The sequence below is a fragment of the Diaphorina citri genome, unplaced genomic scaffold (assembly GCF_000475195.1).
Source record: "Diaphorina citri unplaced genomic scaffold, Diaci psyllid genome assembly version 1.1 scaffold646, whole genome shotgun sequence".
Classification (NCBI taxonomy): domain Eukaryota; kingdom Metazoa; phylum Arthropoda; class Insecta; order Hemiptera; family Psyllidae; genus Diaphorina; species Diaphorina citri.
The window spans coordinates 1-15,380 of NW_007378079.1; the positions used below are offsets into that span (position 1 = coordinate 1).

At 35.5% G+C, this 15,380-nt stretch overlaps 1 protein-coding gene across 5 annotated transcripts in view; it reads left to right on the top strand.

Moving 5' to 3' along the window:
* The first annotated feature begins 1,963 nt into the window (after positions 1-1,963).
* The window catches only part of LOC103510806 (acyl-CoA-binding domain-containing protein 5), a 20,067-nt gene continuing 6,650 nt past the window's right edge, over positions 1,964-15,380 (top strand). For 3 of the 5 annotated variants that reach the window (XM_026824772.1, XM_008475496.3, XM_026824773.1), the window contains exon 1: positions 13,164-13,408. The gene's annotated coding sequence lies outside the window, so the exon portion shown is untranslated. Of the gene's footprint in view, positions 2,097-13,163; positions 13,409-15,106; positions 15,126-15,380 lie in introns of those variants that run through there. The other 2 variants (XM_026824774.1, XM_026824776.1) reach the window with 2 other exon arrangements.

The window sequence follows — 15,380 nt, forward strand, 5'->3', positions numbered from 1 at the left end:
TAATAATAATAATAATAATAATAATAATAATAGTGCTTATTTATACTGCTCGCATAGGACTGAAAAGTCCCTTTACTCAAGCAGTAGGCTACTACTATTATTGTGGTCAAATTCTCAAATTATATTGAGGATAAAATTTCATACCTTGGCTGGGATTGAACCCACACCCTCCTGTTTACCAGGCGAGCGCCTTGACCACTACACCACCGAGGCAGGTTTATCTTCAAGAAAGCTGTTCCAAGAATGAACCTTATCGCTTTAGGATTAAGTCTGCCCCGGGCGGGAATCGAACTCGCATTCCAGCACTTACAAGGCAGACGCGCTAGCCTGTTTTTAAAGCTCCACACAACACATAGGATTCGATCGACGGCCGACGACTATATGTGGCATTGTGGACACAGCTAATGATGTAAATGCTTCTGTCAGCTTCCATGGCTTAGTGGTCACTGCGCTCGCCTTGCACGCGGGAGACCCGGGTTCGATTCCCGGCGGGGTCAAGAAATTTGCATCATGCAAATGATTGATAAAAAATGGACAGATACCTACATTGACCTAAAGTTTTTCGCCAGAGTTAGGTTGGAGGGCAGCGCCCACCTGCCTTATAAGCTCTAGGTCGGGGGTTCGATTTCCGCCCGGGGCGTAACAGATAAACTTTATCCTATAGAAACATTTCTCCTATCCTGTTCCCTTTTCTTCGGGAAACTTCAAAAGTTACAGTTCCCTCTATCAAAAAAAGTCACAAAAGAACTAATAAGGTCGCAGTGGCTTTGCCGTCTTTCTTATGCTAAATACATCATCAATTCATTAAAAAGTCTATCATGTGCTTACCCAAAGTGATAGTTTGAAGCACTGTACACCAGTCCGCTCTCTCCATTAGACCGTTGATAATTTCGTACAGGATGCCATCACCTCCCAGCACAATGATTCCTCGCTTCCATTGAGATAGATCCGCCTTCCTCATGAGATTCCTAACAAACACAGATAAAGGTAAAACAGAATTAATAACAAGGTACCTATATTAAAATGAAATAAATATTAAAAAAGAGGTTAGATAGAGGGAACTGTAACTGCTAAGGTCTAATCGTCCCGAAATCGAAGAGAGAAGGAACGCAGTCACGGAAATCAATCCAATGGACAGTTCAGATCTCAGTTTCAACCATTTCGTCTGGTTCTAGGAACCAGTCTCTGTACACTCTGCTTATTTCGATCTTCTCCTACGAGAAAATAAATCATATTTTCCAGTGCGTATATTAAAATGAAATAAATATTTAAAAAGAGGTTTGACAGAGGGAACTGTAACTGCTAAGGTCTTATCGTCCCGAAATCGAAGAGAGGAGAAATAAATCTTGAAATTTCAAATATTAATGGCGAGAGCAACAATGTTTTTTACTTTCCTTATCCTATAGGAAGGAAAGTAATGTAATCGGGTCAAATTTTCAATGGTCAGTTTTTAGTGTCAAAACGCGTTTTTTACCTATATTAAAATGAAATAAATATTAAAAAAAAGAGGTTAGATAGAGGGAACTGTAACTGCTAGGGTCTAATCGTCCCGAAATCGAAGAGAGAAGCAACGCAGTCACGGAAATCAATCCAATGGACAGTTCAGATTTCAGTTCCAACCATTTCGTCTGGTTCTAGGAACCAGTCTCTGTACACTCTGCTTATTTCGATCTTCTCCTACGAGAAAATAAATCATATTTTCCATACGTATCACGCTTACACTTAATTTTACTTTCTAACACAATATGGTTTTCAGACAATTTTTTTTTATTCTTTAAAACAATACTTTAGATACCAATAATGAATCGAACAAAATAAATTGCCAGTAAATCGACTGTACAGAAAGTCGGGCCCTTTTGTAGCCGGAATTGACGTAAGGTAAGTGGTAACTAATTAATTTTAATTAAATTTAAGCACCTATTCTTTATTACTTTTTACTTTCATTTTACTTTCTAACACAATATGGTTTTCAGACAATTTTTTTTTATTCTTTAAATTAAAACAATACTTTGCCAATAATGAATCGAACGAAATAAATTGCCAGTAAATCGACTGTAAAGAAAGTCGGGCTCTTTTGTAGCCGGAATTGACGTAAGGTAAGTGGTAACTAATTAATTTTAATTAAATTTAAGCACCTATTCTTTATTACTTTTTACTTTCCTTTTATATTTCATTTTATTATTTTTTTCTACTGTATTTGATTGTTGTTTGTGTTTGTTTAGTTTTAGTGTATTTTTTTCTATTGTCATTTTTGTATAAAGGGTTAGTCCCGTAAATAAATAAATAAACTTGAGATTCGTAGAAGCTTATCCTACCCTTTAGGGCTGTTTGCCCCTACGCCTAAGCATCGGAGAGAGCTTTTTGTGTATGGAGTTAGGCTGGTTCCTAACTGAGCTCGAAGATCCGAGCGATCTTCAATAACTTGTTCGTTAGGTATTGCCCATGGATGTCTTGTAGAGGATGAACGGTACTTGTGCAGAAGTCACGTCCGTGGAATATTGCTACCAAAGGAACTGGCACAAAGGAGCAGTGACCCAGTGTTATTATAGGGTTAGGTTAAACGCAAGAAGGAGTTTTCACAATTAGAGCAGTGATTAGTGTTATTATAGGGTTACGTAAAACGCAAGAAGGAGTTTTCACAATGAGAGCAGTGATTAGTGTTATTATAGGTAGGCTTGCTAAACGTCCCGAATTGGCCGGGACAGTCCCGGCGTCCCGTTCAGTTTTTCATTTTGGGGCGTTTTGTCCCGAATTTCCGTTTTTTGTCCCTTAAGATTCGTAGAAGCTTATCCTACCCTTTAGGGCTGTTTGTCCCTACGCCTAAGCATCGGACCCAGCTTTTTGTGTATGGAGTTAGGCTGGTTCCTAACTGAGCTCGAAGACAGTGTTGTCAGATGGCTTCAGTGAAATTATACTAGATTCGTGCTAAAATTATACTAAAAATTGAAAAATTATACTAAATCACTCAAAACGACCGCGGATCGCGAAATTCAAAAAATCTTAGTACTTTTGGTCCATGAAAGTTAAGCAACGTCGAGCGTGGTTAGTAATTGGACGGGTGACCGTCTGGGACCTACTCTCACGACGTGATATTGGCCTTTCCCGGCCCCACTCAGGCTGAATGAGATTTATTAGAGCAGTTGGTAAAGTAGGCCAACGCCCTGGAAGTGATTTTAATTTAACAGACATTAAATTAAAATCCTTGCTCTGGCCTTGGAACTATCAGTTAAATATCTAACTGATCTCCCTGACATAGGTACAGTGGTACACTTATTAATTCTATTAATAAGTTTTTTTTTATTAACAATATTAATGTTATTTATTCAACCATATTTTAGATTTATTCAACTAGGTGGGTGCCTATTTAGTACTTATTTTACTGGATATCTACGAGGCATGAAAAAAAAAATATAATTTACGTAATCGACTCTAGCGCTCTTGTCGGTTGCGGTGCTCTTTGATACTATCGATATTTTGGGCCCTGTTTCATAAATAAATTCATACTATAAGCAGTTGGTAAGGTAGGCCAACGCCCTGGAAGTGATTTTAATTTAACGGACATTAAATTAAAATCTCTGCTCTGGCCTTGGAACTATCAGTTAAATATCTAACTGATCTCCCTGACATAGGTACACTTATTAATTCTATTAATAAGTTTTTTTTTTTTTTATTAACAATATTAATGTTATTTATTCAACCATATTTTAGATTTATTCAACTAGGTGGGTGCCTATTTAGTACTTAAAGACATCAAATTAAAATCCCTGCTCTGGCCTTGGAACTATCAGTTAAATATCTAACTGATCTCCCTGACATAGGTACAGTGGTACACTTATATTAATTCTATTAATAAGTTTTTTTTTTTATTAACAATATTAATGTTATTTATTCAACCATATTTTAGATTTATTCAACTAGGTGGGTGCCTACTTTAAGAGTGTTCTAGATGTAGTTTTGACCGGCGCGAACGACATGTTGTAACACAGTTAAAGGAAAAAAGAAAACTCATTTTTTGTTAATCTCACTTGAATATTTTGTATTTGTTACTGAAAATTCACGATATTTTAGAAACTGCACATTTTTGTTTCATTCACTTTCACTTTTTTTTTCAATTCATTTGTGAAAGTTCCTTTTTGCGTTCAACCTAACCCTACAATAACACTGGTCACTGCTCATTTGTGCGTTTAACCTAACCCTAACCTAACACCGGTCACTGCTCATTTGTGAAAGTTCCTTTTTGCGTTCAACCTAACCCTACAATAACACTGATCACTGCTCATTTGTGCGTTTAACCTAACCCTAACCTAACACCGGTCACTGCTCATTTGTGCGTTTAACCTAACCCTAACCTAACACCGGTCACTGCTCATTTGTGCGTTTAACCTAACCCTAACCTAACACCGGTCACTGCTCATTTGTGCGTTTAACCTAACCCTAACCTAACACCGGTCACTGCTCATTTGTGCGTTTAACCTAACCCTAACCTAACACCGGTCACTGCTCATTTGTGCGTTTAACCTAACCCTAACCTAACACCGGTCACTGCTCATTTGTGCGTTTAACCTAACCCTAACCTAACACCGGTCACTGCTCATTTGTGCGTTTAACCTAACCCTAACCTAACACTGATCACTGCTCATTTGTGCGTTTAACCTAACCCTAACCTAACACTGATCACTGCTCATTTGTGCGTTTAACCTAACCCTAACCTAACACTGATCACTGCTCATTTGTGCGTTTAACCTAACCCTAACCTAACACTGATCACTGCTCATTTGTGCGTTTAACCTAACCCTAACCTAACACTGATCACTGCTCATTTGTGCGTTTAACCTAACCCTAACCTAACACTGATCACTGCTCATTTGTGCGTTTAACCTAACCCTAACCTAACACTGATCACTGCTCATTTGTGCGTTTAACCTAACCCTAACCTAACACTGATCACTGCTCATTTGTGCGTTTAACCTAACCCTAACCTAACACTGATCACTGCTCATTTGTGCGTTTAACCTAACCCTAACCTAACACTGATCACTGCTCATTTGTGCGTTTAACCTAACCCTAACCTAACACTGATCACTGCTCATTTGTGCGTTTAACCTAACCCTAACCTAACACTGATCACTGCTCATTTGTGCGTTTAACCTAACCCTAACCTAACACTGATCACTGCTCATTTGTGCGTTTAACCTAACCCTAACCTAACACTGATCACATTCGCGGATTTGGCGATTATGGTCGCGGATTTGGCAATTTTGTTCGCGGATTTTGCGATTATGTTCGCGGATTTGGCAATTATGTTCGCGGATTCGCGTCCCGAATCGGCATTTATTATAGGGTTAGGTTAAACGCAAGAAGGAGTTTTCACAATTAGAGCAGTGATTAGTGTTATTATAGGGTTAAGGTTAAACGCAAGAAGGAGTTTTCACAATTAGAGCAGTGATTAGTGTTATTATAGGTAGGCTTTCCAAACGTCCCGAATTGGCCGGGACAGTCCCGGCGTCCCGTTCAGTTTTTCATTTTGGGGCGTTTTGTCCCGAATTTCCGTTTTTGTCTCAGAAAAAAATCGGGACGCGTTTTTTAACTTTAAAATTAGGTACCTCTATAAATCAGAATTTGTTCTTAACTTGTTTAAATTTGTCATGCTTTCATCAGTTTGCTCTTCCCTTTGCTTTTATAAACGAGAAAATTGTTGTTTTTTAAATTTGTCATGCTTTCATCAGTTTGCTCTTCCACTTTGCTAAACCTTTATAAACGAGAAAATGTTGTATTAAACCACTTAAACGAAAAAATGAGCTGGTCCCTTGGATTCTCGTTTATCCAGGTTCGACTGTATTTTGTTTATCTGTTTTTAAAACAAAAAACGAGCTGGTCCCAAAAAACATAATCGCGAAAGGAGCTTTTCTTTTCCACAGACGTGACTTCTGCACAATTACCGGATTAACTAACATTACAGTAAGTCTCCATGGTAGTAGGGAGTTATTACATTCAAGGATGACATGAGTAGCCGTCTGCCGTCTCTTCACACTCTTCGCATAACCGACAGACAATTTGATCTTAATGGAAACCCATTGTTAGTAAACGTGCTACTGCAGTTAGGTACTTATCAGTTATCCTACCTTGGTGGTGTAGTGGTCAAGGCACTCGCCTGGTAAACAGGAGGGCGTGGGTTCAATCCCAACCGAGGTATGGAATTTTATCCTCAATATAATTTGAGAATTTGACCACAATAATAGTAGTAGCCTACTGCTGGAGTAAAGGGACTTTTCAGTCCTATGCGAGCAGTATAAATAAGCACTATTATTATTACTACTACTACCTAACCTCTTCTGGACTTTCAACTTAAAGCAACGAGTGTCCATGATAAAGTAAGTCTAATTAATGTAACGCCAATATCAGCAAAGCAACTAGATAATTATACCTATTGATTGATAGATACCTACAGTAAACACATAGGTACCTATGAGTAAATAGTACGTACAGTAAAAAATTGAGAGAGCTCTTTTTTGCTGTTAAGCTAACCCTATAATAATACTGATCATTTGTGACAGCTCTTTTTCGTAGCAATTTTCCATTGACGTGACTTCTGAACAAGTAGGTACCCAGCTAACCCACTATACATAGTACTGCAGTGTATGAAAAGTAGGTAACCAACTATAGTTCATCCAGATCAATGTGACAGCAATGAGTCATCAACCCAAAATGAAGGAACCAATCAGATTGCAGGAAATCCTTACATTGTTGCAATTGAGATAAAGGTCTATATCAGAGGTTCTCAACCGGTGGTACGCGTACCACTAGTGGTACGCGGATACATATTAGGTGGTACGCAGTCATATATTAATAATAACAATAAAAAATATTGAATGGTGGGGTTTTAAGACTATAATTAATCAAAATAATTGATAAGAAACTAAAAAAATCGTTATTTTATTATTGAACGAATCAAGTCTATAGTTATCTATATAACCAGCCAGGTTGCTCGGGCTTCTCGGGGTCTTCACGCCCTGTATACTGCTTCCAGTTACCCCTGAGGAACAGTCGACCCATTTCTGGAACGACTTAAGATTTGAGTTATAGTTATATGACCAGCCAGGTTGCTCAGGCTTCTCGGGGTCTTCACGCCCTGTATACTGCTTCCAGTTACCCCTGAGGAACAGTCGACCCATTTCTGGAACGACTTTAAGATTTGATGATGATATAATCCTAACAATACTTTTCAATGAAAATCAAAAAACCTGAAAGCTTTTTTACCATCTACTTTTACTTTTTGAAATATATAAATAAAATAAATATTTAGATGGATAGTTCCCTTAAAAAAAAAGTGTGCAATTTTTTTTGTTACAAGTAAAAGCCGAATACAAGAAAAGGAAAAGATTGGCACATTACTCTAAATCAGAGGTTCTCAACCGGTGGTACGCGTACCACTGGTGGTACGCGGATACATTTTAGGTGGTACGCAGTCATATATTAATAATAACATTAAAAAATGTTGAATGGTGGGGTTTTAAGACTATAATTAATCAAAATAATTGATAAGAAACTAAAAAAATCGTTATTTTATTATTGAACGAATCAAGAAACATCATTAAAAAAAATGTCATAAGTGGGTCTCGATCTTGCAATCTCCACCTTGCTAGCCACACCAGCATCCCACGTGACTGTTCAATGTACTAATTTAAGATTGTTTTTAATGTACAATTTCATTTTGTATCTAAGTAAATTCTATGTACAATGTACATACATGCATTACATACAGTTTGCAGTATGCATTTTCATTTTCCTAAACATGACCAAATGTAATTTTTCATTATTATTATTATTATATATAAAAAGAAGGTGGTACGTCAAAATCTCTGAAAATTTCAAGTGGTACGTGTTTACTAAAAGGTTGAGAACCCCTGGTCTATATCATGATGGAAGACTCAGTAACTTTGTGAAGTTCCATAACAATAGATGTAAAAGAAATAACTTATACCTAGAGTATAAGTTATTTTTTTTACATCTATTGTAAAGGTCTATTTTTGATAAACTCTCTCTCTTTTAAAATGCAGAGGTAGCTCTAAGTTCAGAGGTTGGATTCCAGAACAGGTAAGGTAGATATCGCCTAACCTGACTTTGTTTCACTGTCGGAGGAAGCACTGTGCAATATACCTTCCCCTTTTAAAGATTCTCTACCATTGCACATGTGACATGTTTGGCAACCATGCCTATTTTTTTGCTGTCACATTGATCAGGACACACTATAACTGCCTACACAACAACAGTATACAGTATAGGTATAGATACCTACATCTGATTGTAAGATAGGTAATAGGTAGGTAAATATACTATCTTAACTATAGGTACATAACATTAATTTATTCATATGCATATTTGATTGTAAGGTAGGTAGCTACTCAGATTATTCAGTACCTATTCATATCGTATACTTATACAATGTATACCTAGCTATAGTTCATTGTAAGGTAGATAGTTAGGAACCTATCTGTCTACCTGCTTACAAATATGTACCTACTTAGCAACCGGAAAAAAACTACAGGACACACTATAACTGCCTACACAACAACAGTATAGGTATAGGTACCTACATCTGATTGTAAGATAGGTAATAGGTAGGTAAATATACTATCTTAACTACCTATAGGTACATAACATTAATTTATTCATATGCATATTCGATTGTAAGGTAGGTACCTACTCAGATTATTCAGTACCTATTCATATCGTATACTTATACAATGTATACCTAGTTATAGTTCATTGTAAGGTAGATAGTTAGGAACCTATCTGTCTACCTGCTTACAAATATGTACCTACTTAGCAACCGGAAAAAAACTACCGTCAATTTCCCAACTGGTTGATTATAACTTGCGTCTCAGAACAGTTCCTGTTGTACCTATCATCTATCTACCTATGGGAACTTTTGTCTACCTATGGACTGTGGGAACTTTTGATTCATAGTGGGTCTTATTTATTTTTAATTATCCCCAACTGATTGATTATAACTTGCGTCTCAGAACAGTTCCTGTTGTATCATCTATCTACCTATGGGAACTTTTGTCTACCTATGGACTGTGGGAACTTTTGATTCATAGTGGGTCTTATTTATTTTTAATTATTTGTTTACTTTGTTTGTTTGTTTTTTTCCCCCCCAAGAGGTTTGATTGATAGAGGGAACTGTAACTGCTACAAGGTCTTATTTATTTATTTGACACAAATATCCTTAGTTTTATTTTTAATTATTTGTTTACTTTGTTTGTTTTTTTTTTCCCCCCCAAGAGGTTTGATTGATAGAGGGAACTGTAACTGCTACAAGGTCTTATTTATTTATTTGACACAAATATCCTTAGTAATTAGGATAGTTTACAAAGATGGGTATCTTTGTATCCCGAAATCGTCCCGAAGTCGAAGAGGAAGGAAGACAAAATAAGAGAAACCAGTCGTTCCGAGAACGAACCTTATCTGCTGTGAGGATAAAATCCGCCGCCGCGCGGGAATCGAACCCGCGACCTAGCGCTTACAAGGTAGACACGATCGAGGTAAGGCAAGTATACTCTCTGTATAATACCTACGTCTTAGGATGGACTGTCTGCAATTTTGAAGTTAGTCATAATCCATAACCTGTCATTTGTATCTGGAACCAATTACAACATTCTTATCTTTATTGTACTTGGCAGTTAACAATAAAGTTAGTCATAATCCATAACCTGTCATTTGTATCTGGAACCAATTACAACATTCTTATCTTTATTGTACTTGGCAGTTAACAATAATTAGATATATCTAAGATCATTTATCAGCAGAGAAGTTCAGAATATGGCACTTATTTTTTCCAAAATATGGCACTAATAAACATGGCAATATGGCACTTATTTTGGGAAAATATGGCATTTATTTGTTCAAAACATGGCAAAATAAGCAAAATGTTTTGACTTCAGATTTGGATTTTTGAGAACTTTTTACATGGGAATCAACCTTTCATGCTAAATGTTTTCCCAAATGCATAACCACTATTTAAATACGGCTCTCTTTTAGTACTTTTTTTTTGCAATTTTTTTCTTTGTTCTTAAAAGTTTTATATTTTACCCAAAAATGCTCAATACAAGCAAAAAAGTAAGTATTTTTAGGCTTTTTATGGCATTTTTCCAAATTTTGTTAAAATATGGCAAAATAGTATGGCGCCATGGCAATATGGCATTTGAACTTCCCTGTTTATCAAAGTTAACAATAATTAGTTATTGTTGGATATCTATATTTATCTAGCAGTAAAACAAATTATCTATCGTTACATACCGATATGCGGTTAATACTAGATACCTACCTCTCTATTACCGACTAATAGGCTAATATTAAGTATTATATATTACTTATATTAGATAGGTAGGTAATAGGTAGTTAGGTACCAATCTGTCTATGAATCAGAATCTTCAAGTAGGGTACCTACCTCCATCTAAGTATCCATGTGATACATTCCTAGGGTGTATCATGCCCATGATTAATTCACCGGGTATGGAATTGATATTCAACGGTGACTTGGAAAAGTTCATACTGGATAAATAATCACGCAACTTATTGCAGTCAGAAAAATTAATGTTCTTAATTGAGATGTAGGTATCTTTATGTACCCTATCCATCAAGGTATGTGGGTACTTAGCGAAATTTGGAATGGGACGAACAGGCAAGTCCAAAGTAAAATGTTTGCAAAAAAATCTTAACATTTTTTTTTTTTCTTTAATAAGTTTCCATTTATATTTGATTGACAAAAAAACTCAGAACATACATTTTTCATATAAATGGTATACCCATCCGTATAAGCAGAGCTTGAACGAACAGGCAAGTCCAAAGTAAAATGTTTGCAAAAAAATCTTAACATTTTTTTTTTTCTTTAATAAGTTTCCATTTATATTTGATTGACAAAAAAACTCAGAAGTACTCAGAACATACATTTTTCATATGAATGGTATACCCATCCGTATAAGCAGAGCTTGTGCCACGGATGGGGAGTTCATTTATAATATTTTTACTTTCTATTACTACAGTATAGCGGAGCTATACTAGTAATGAAAGTATTGCAATCGGTCCAAATTTTCAAAATCGGGTCAGGTATTTGCATGTTTATACCTATTCTAAAATTTCAGATCCCATTTTTACGGATAGATTCAGGGACAGAATTTGGTTTCTAGCACTTTTAATCAAGACTCACACCCAGGTATTTGCATGTTGGTACCTATTCTAAAATTTCAGATCCCATTTTTACGGATAGATTCAGGGACAGAATTTGGTTTCTAGCACTTTTAATCAATCTCTCCTCTTTCTTTGTATCGGTACCACTGATGCTCATTTCTCTGGAAATCTTCAAGGAACTCAATGGCCTCAATTTCAGAATCAAAGTTTTCAGCCATTGTAGGTAATTAAACAGTATTGAAAATCAGCTTAGATCAAAGTCTTCAAATTAAAAAACAGCAAAATGCTTTCTTTCAGAAAATAGAAAAAGAAACTATTAAAAAAAAAGCAAAACTCTTTCAGAAAATAGAAAACCTGGAACCGGAAATTCTGAAAAACGAAAAACTGAAGAAAAAAAATCCCTAAAAAAGTAAACAAACACAAAAAATCATCCGTTAGGACATCTTATGAGAGAATTTCCTATCATGCAAAACTCTTTCAGAAAATAGAAAATCTGGAACCGGAAATTCTGAAAAACGAAAAACTGAAGAAAAAAAAATCCCAAAAAAAGTAAACAAACACAAAAAATCATCCGTTAGGACATCTTATGAGAGAATTTCCTATCTAAATTATTAGGGTGAATTGATGGGAGAAATGTCTTAACGGAGGTTGGTGAAATGCAATTTTCAACTTTAATTCCCCATCAGTGCTTAATGATTCAATTAAGGCTTGATTGAAGTTTGGTGAAATCGGCTACAGAGGTTCTTAACATTTTTTAAGTAGCATGCTTGCTACCTCCAAGTTCGTTCCATAACAAAGACTGCCAGTCTAGGGGGGAACCATATCTGGCTTGTAACCACTAGGTGATGAGTTTGACTCCCACCTGGGGCAAAATTTATCCAACAGATAAGGTTTGTTCTTGGAACAGCTGGCTTTCTCCTCTCCTGTTTGTTATCTCATTGATTTGAACTTCCGTTCTTCCATTGTTACAGTTCCCTCTATCAAACCTCTTAACCAAGTTAGCTTTGGAACATTTTTTCCAAGTTACCTATTGTAATTTTATTACTTTACTTTCAATGTTATGTTACCTATTATGAGCTGACAGAAAAATGCTTATTTTTGTCTCAAGTCCTAAACTAAAATGGACGGGGCACACAAGGGATCATGAAGAGACCACCTTAACATAATATTAACAATCTTCCTACAATCTACAAACTACATATAAAAAGTATTGCAGACTAAATTTAGATGTCTCATGGACTTAGGTGTTTTGTGGACCACATAGTATAAGAACCACAATCATACAGACCAAAGAGGTTGCAACACATTGCCTCTCTACCTCTCTCCACTGAACTCGAAGCCTACATGGTTCCAGAGTTAAATTGCATACAGCGTGAACTCTTCCTCACTCTTAACTCTTAATAGCTAGTGTGTGCTTCGACTGCTTAGCTACTTCGTATACAGAATGATTCAAAAAGTCATTTTAAGAAAAATTTTATGCCTGCCAATCACAGTGGTGTTGAAAAATCTCTTCCTCACTCTTAGTTCTTAATAGCTAGTGTGTGCTTTGACTGCTTAGCTACTTCGTATACAGAATGATTCAAAAAGTCATTTTAAGAAAAATTTTATGCCTGCCAATCACAGTGGTGTTGAAAAATTTTGAGACCCAGGTCTGTCAGACTGTCTTGAGGGACCTAGGTCTTGAGACTTTAGGTCTGTCACAGTATAAATCACCAAGTATTCTGTATTTCTTGAAAAAAAAAAAAATAAATAAATAAATAAAAATATGTGACAGACCCTACAAATACCCTGATAGGACAATGGGGACTAAAGTGACTCAAGTAATAACCAAAAATTATTTGTCCTTACTTTTATTGTTACTTTTCATTAAAATTGGACTAACCATTCAGGCTTATTTCCCTTACACTATATCAGTTATTATTATTATTATTATTATTATTATTATTATTATTATTATTATTATTATTAATAAGGATTCTAGTAATAAAAATAAAGGAATAAATATCCAATTATAGCTAATTTGAGTGAAATAGCGAACGCTTTTAGTGCCTTGACCTGTGAGTAAAACTGAAAAATTACATCCCAAGTCAAGAAGTCCTTTACAAGCTGAAGAGAATGTTTCAAGACCTTAGAACCGTTGAGAAATAACTCCAACCTCTGTAATCTCCGTTATCAATCATCCATGAAACATCAAGATTGAAGATCTGAGATGCATGAAGTAAGTGGCTAAGGTTATTTATACTACCTATTTGGTTCTCCTTTTCAAGCTAAGGTTATCAATCTCTCCTGCATAGGAGTAGTGTAAGGACACACAGGTTGTGTAACTAGGGTTGCCAGACATCATAATTATTTTTTAAGAAAAAATCATTCCCAAAACAGGAAAAGTTCCTCACATTAAACTCACCTAGCCCAAGTGGGGCTGGGAAAAGCACAAAGTTGCTCAACTTCAGGGATCCCTTAGGCAAAATTTGACAAACTATTATGATGAAATAAAAAGAAAAAGAGACATCTGTTTGTTCAAGAATGAACAGTTCAATAATTTCTAAAGAATTCCCATTAGGAAAATAAAGAGTTAAAAGTAAAGTATTTTAATTCCCATGTCAGAACCAATATTCAGTATAAGATAAACAAGGCCTAGAAACAATCATAAACCGAGGAATGATTTGATATGAACCACACCAATCAAGAGATGACCTAAGCCAAGTTGTTTACAGTCAACCTATCATCAGAAAACATTATTATTATCATTACTTGAGAACTATTTGCTCGAGTTGTTTTATAGACCAGTGGTGGATTTCACCAACACAAACAATATGGTTCATCAGACTAATCGACCGTTAGTGATTATGCGCCATTTTTTCAAAATTCTGTTTCACCATTCAAATTCTCCTATTAATTAAGCAAGCACATAGGCTGGCCATATTATTATTATTAATCGTATAAATGGTCATATTGTAACATACGTTCATATTATTATTTGTTCCATAACACAGACTGCCAGTCTAGGGGGGAACCATATCTGGCTTGTAACCACTAGGTCATGAGTTTGACTCCCACCTGGGGCAAAATATATCCAACAGATAAGGTTTGTTCTTGGAACAGCTGGCTTTCTCCTCTCCTGTTCGTTATCTCATTGATTTGAACTTCCGTTCTTCCATTGTTACAGTTCCCTCTATCACACCTCTTAACCAAGTTAGCTTTGGAACAATTTTTCCAAGTTACCTATTGTAATTTTATTACTTTACTTTCTCTCTTTTTTTTTAATTTTTAATTATTTGTTTTAATGTTCTAAGCAATTGTATTTGTATTATGGAACAACAAATAAATTCTCTCTTTTTTTTTAATTTTTAATTATTTGTTTTAATGTTCTAAGCAATTGTATTTGTATTATGGAACAACAAATAAATTACCAAAAATTACCGTACCTATAACTGTCAAATAAAACTCATTTATTACCTACTGTAGAGGGAGGGGAGAGGTAATTAAAGTATTCACAAAGTACCTAGGTATATACCTCCAAGCTGTTACCTACTTTCCTACTTACGTACATCTACATTGATACGTGATCATACTGTCAAATAAAACTCATTTATTACCTACTGTAGAGGGAGGGGAGAGGTAAAGTATTCACAAAGTACCTAGGTATATACCTCCAAGCTGTTACCTACTTTCCTACTTACGTACATCTACATTGATACGTGATCATAAGTACCTATGTATGTATGTTACCTATTTATGTTACCACAGTAGGTAAACAGGTACACAGTTACCTATGTATGTTTACCTACATTATATATGATTGCAGTTGAACTTGAATAATAACTCATTTGTGGTAGGTAATAATATCTCATAGGTTCGTCCGTGTGTGTATTTTTTTTTTTTTTTTTTCAATAAGTTTTATTTGTTTAGGGAGTTTTTTCAATGTGGCAGACAAGGTAAGTAGGTAGGTATCATCATTGGTACCAAGTAGGTACATACCTACATAGGTATTTAATTGGTATCTAGGCTATTTTTTGTCGAGTTTTTGAAATCCTGGGGAAAAACAAGGCGACATAATTATACCCTGAAATATATTGTTAGTAAAAGTAGGTACAAAAAAAAAAAAAAAAAAAAAAAAAACCCCACCCATTTAGGGAGAAAAGGGGGCTAAAAAGATTTTTTTTTTTTTTTGATTTTACCTGTGGGTTTTT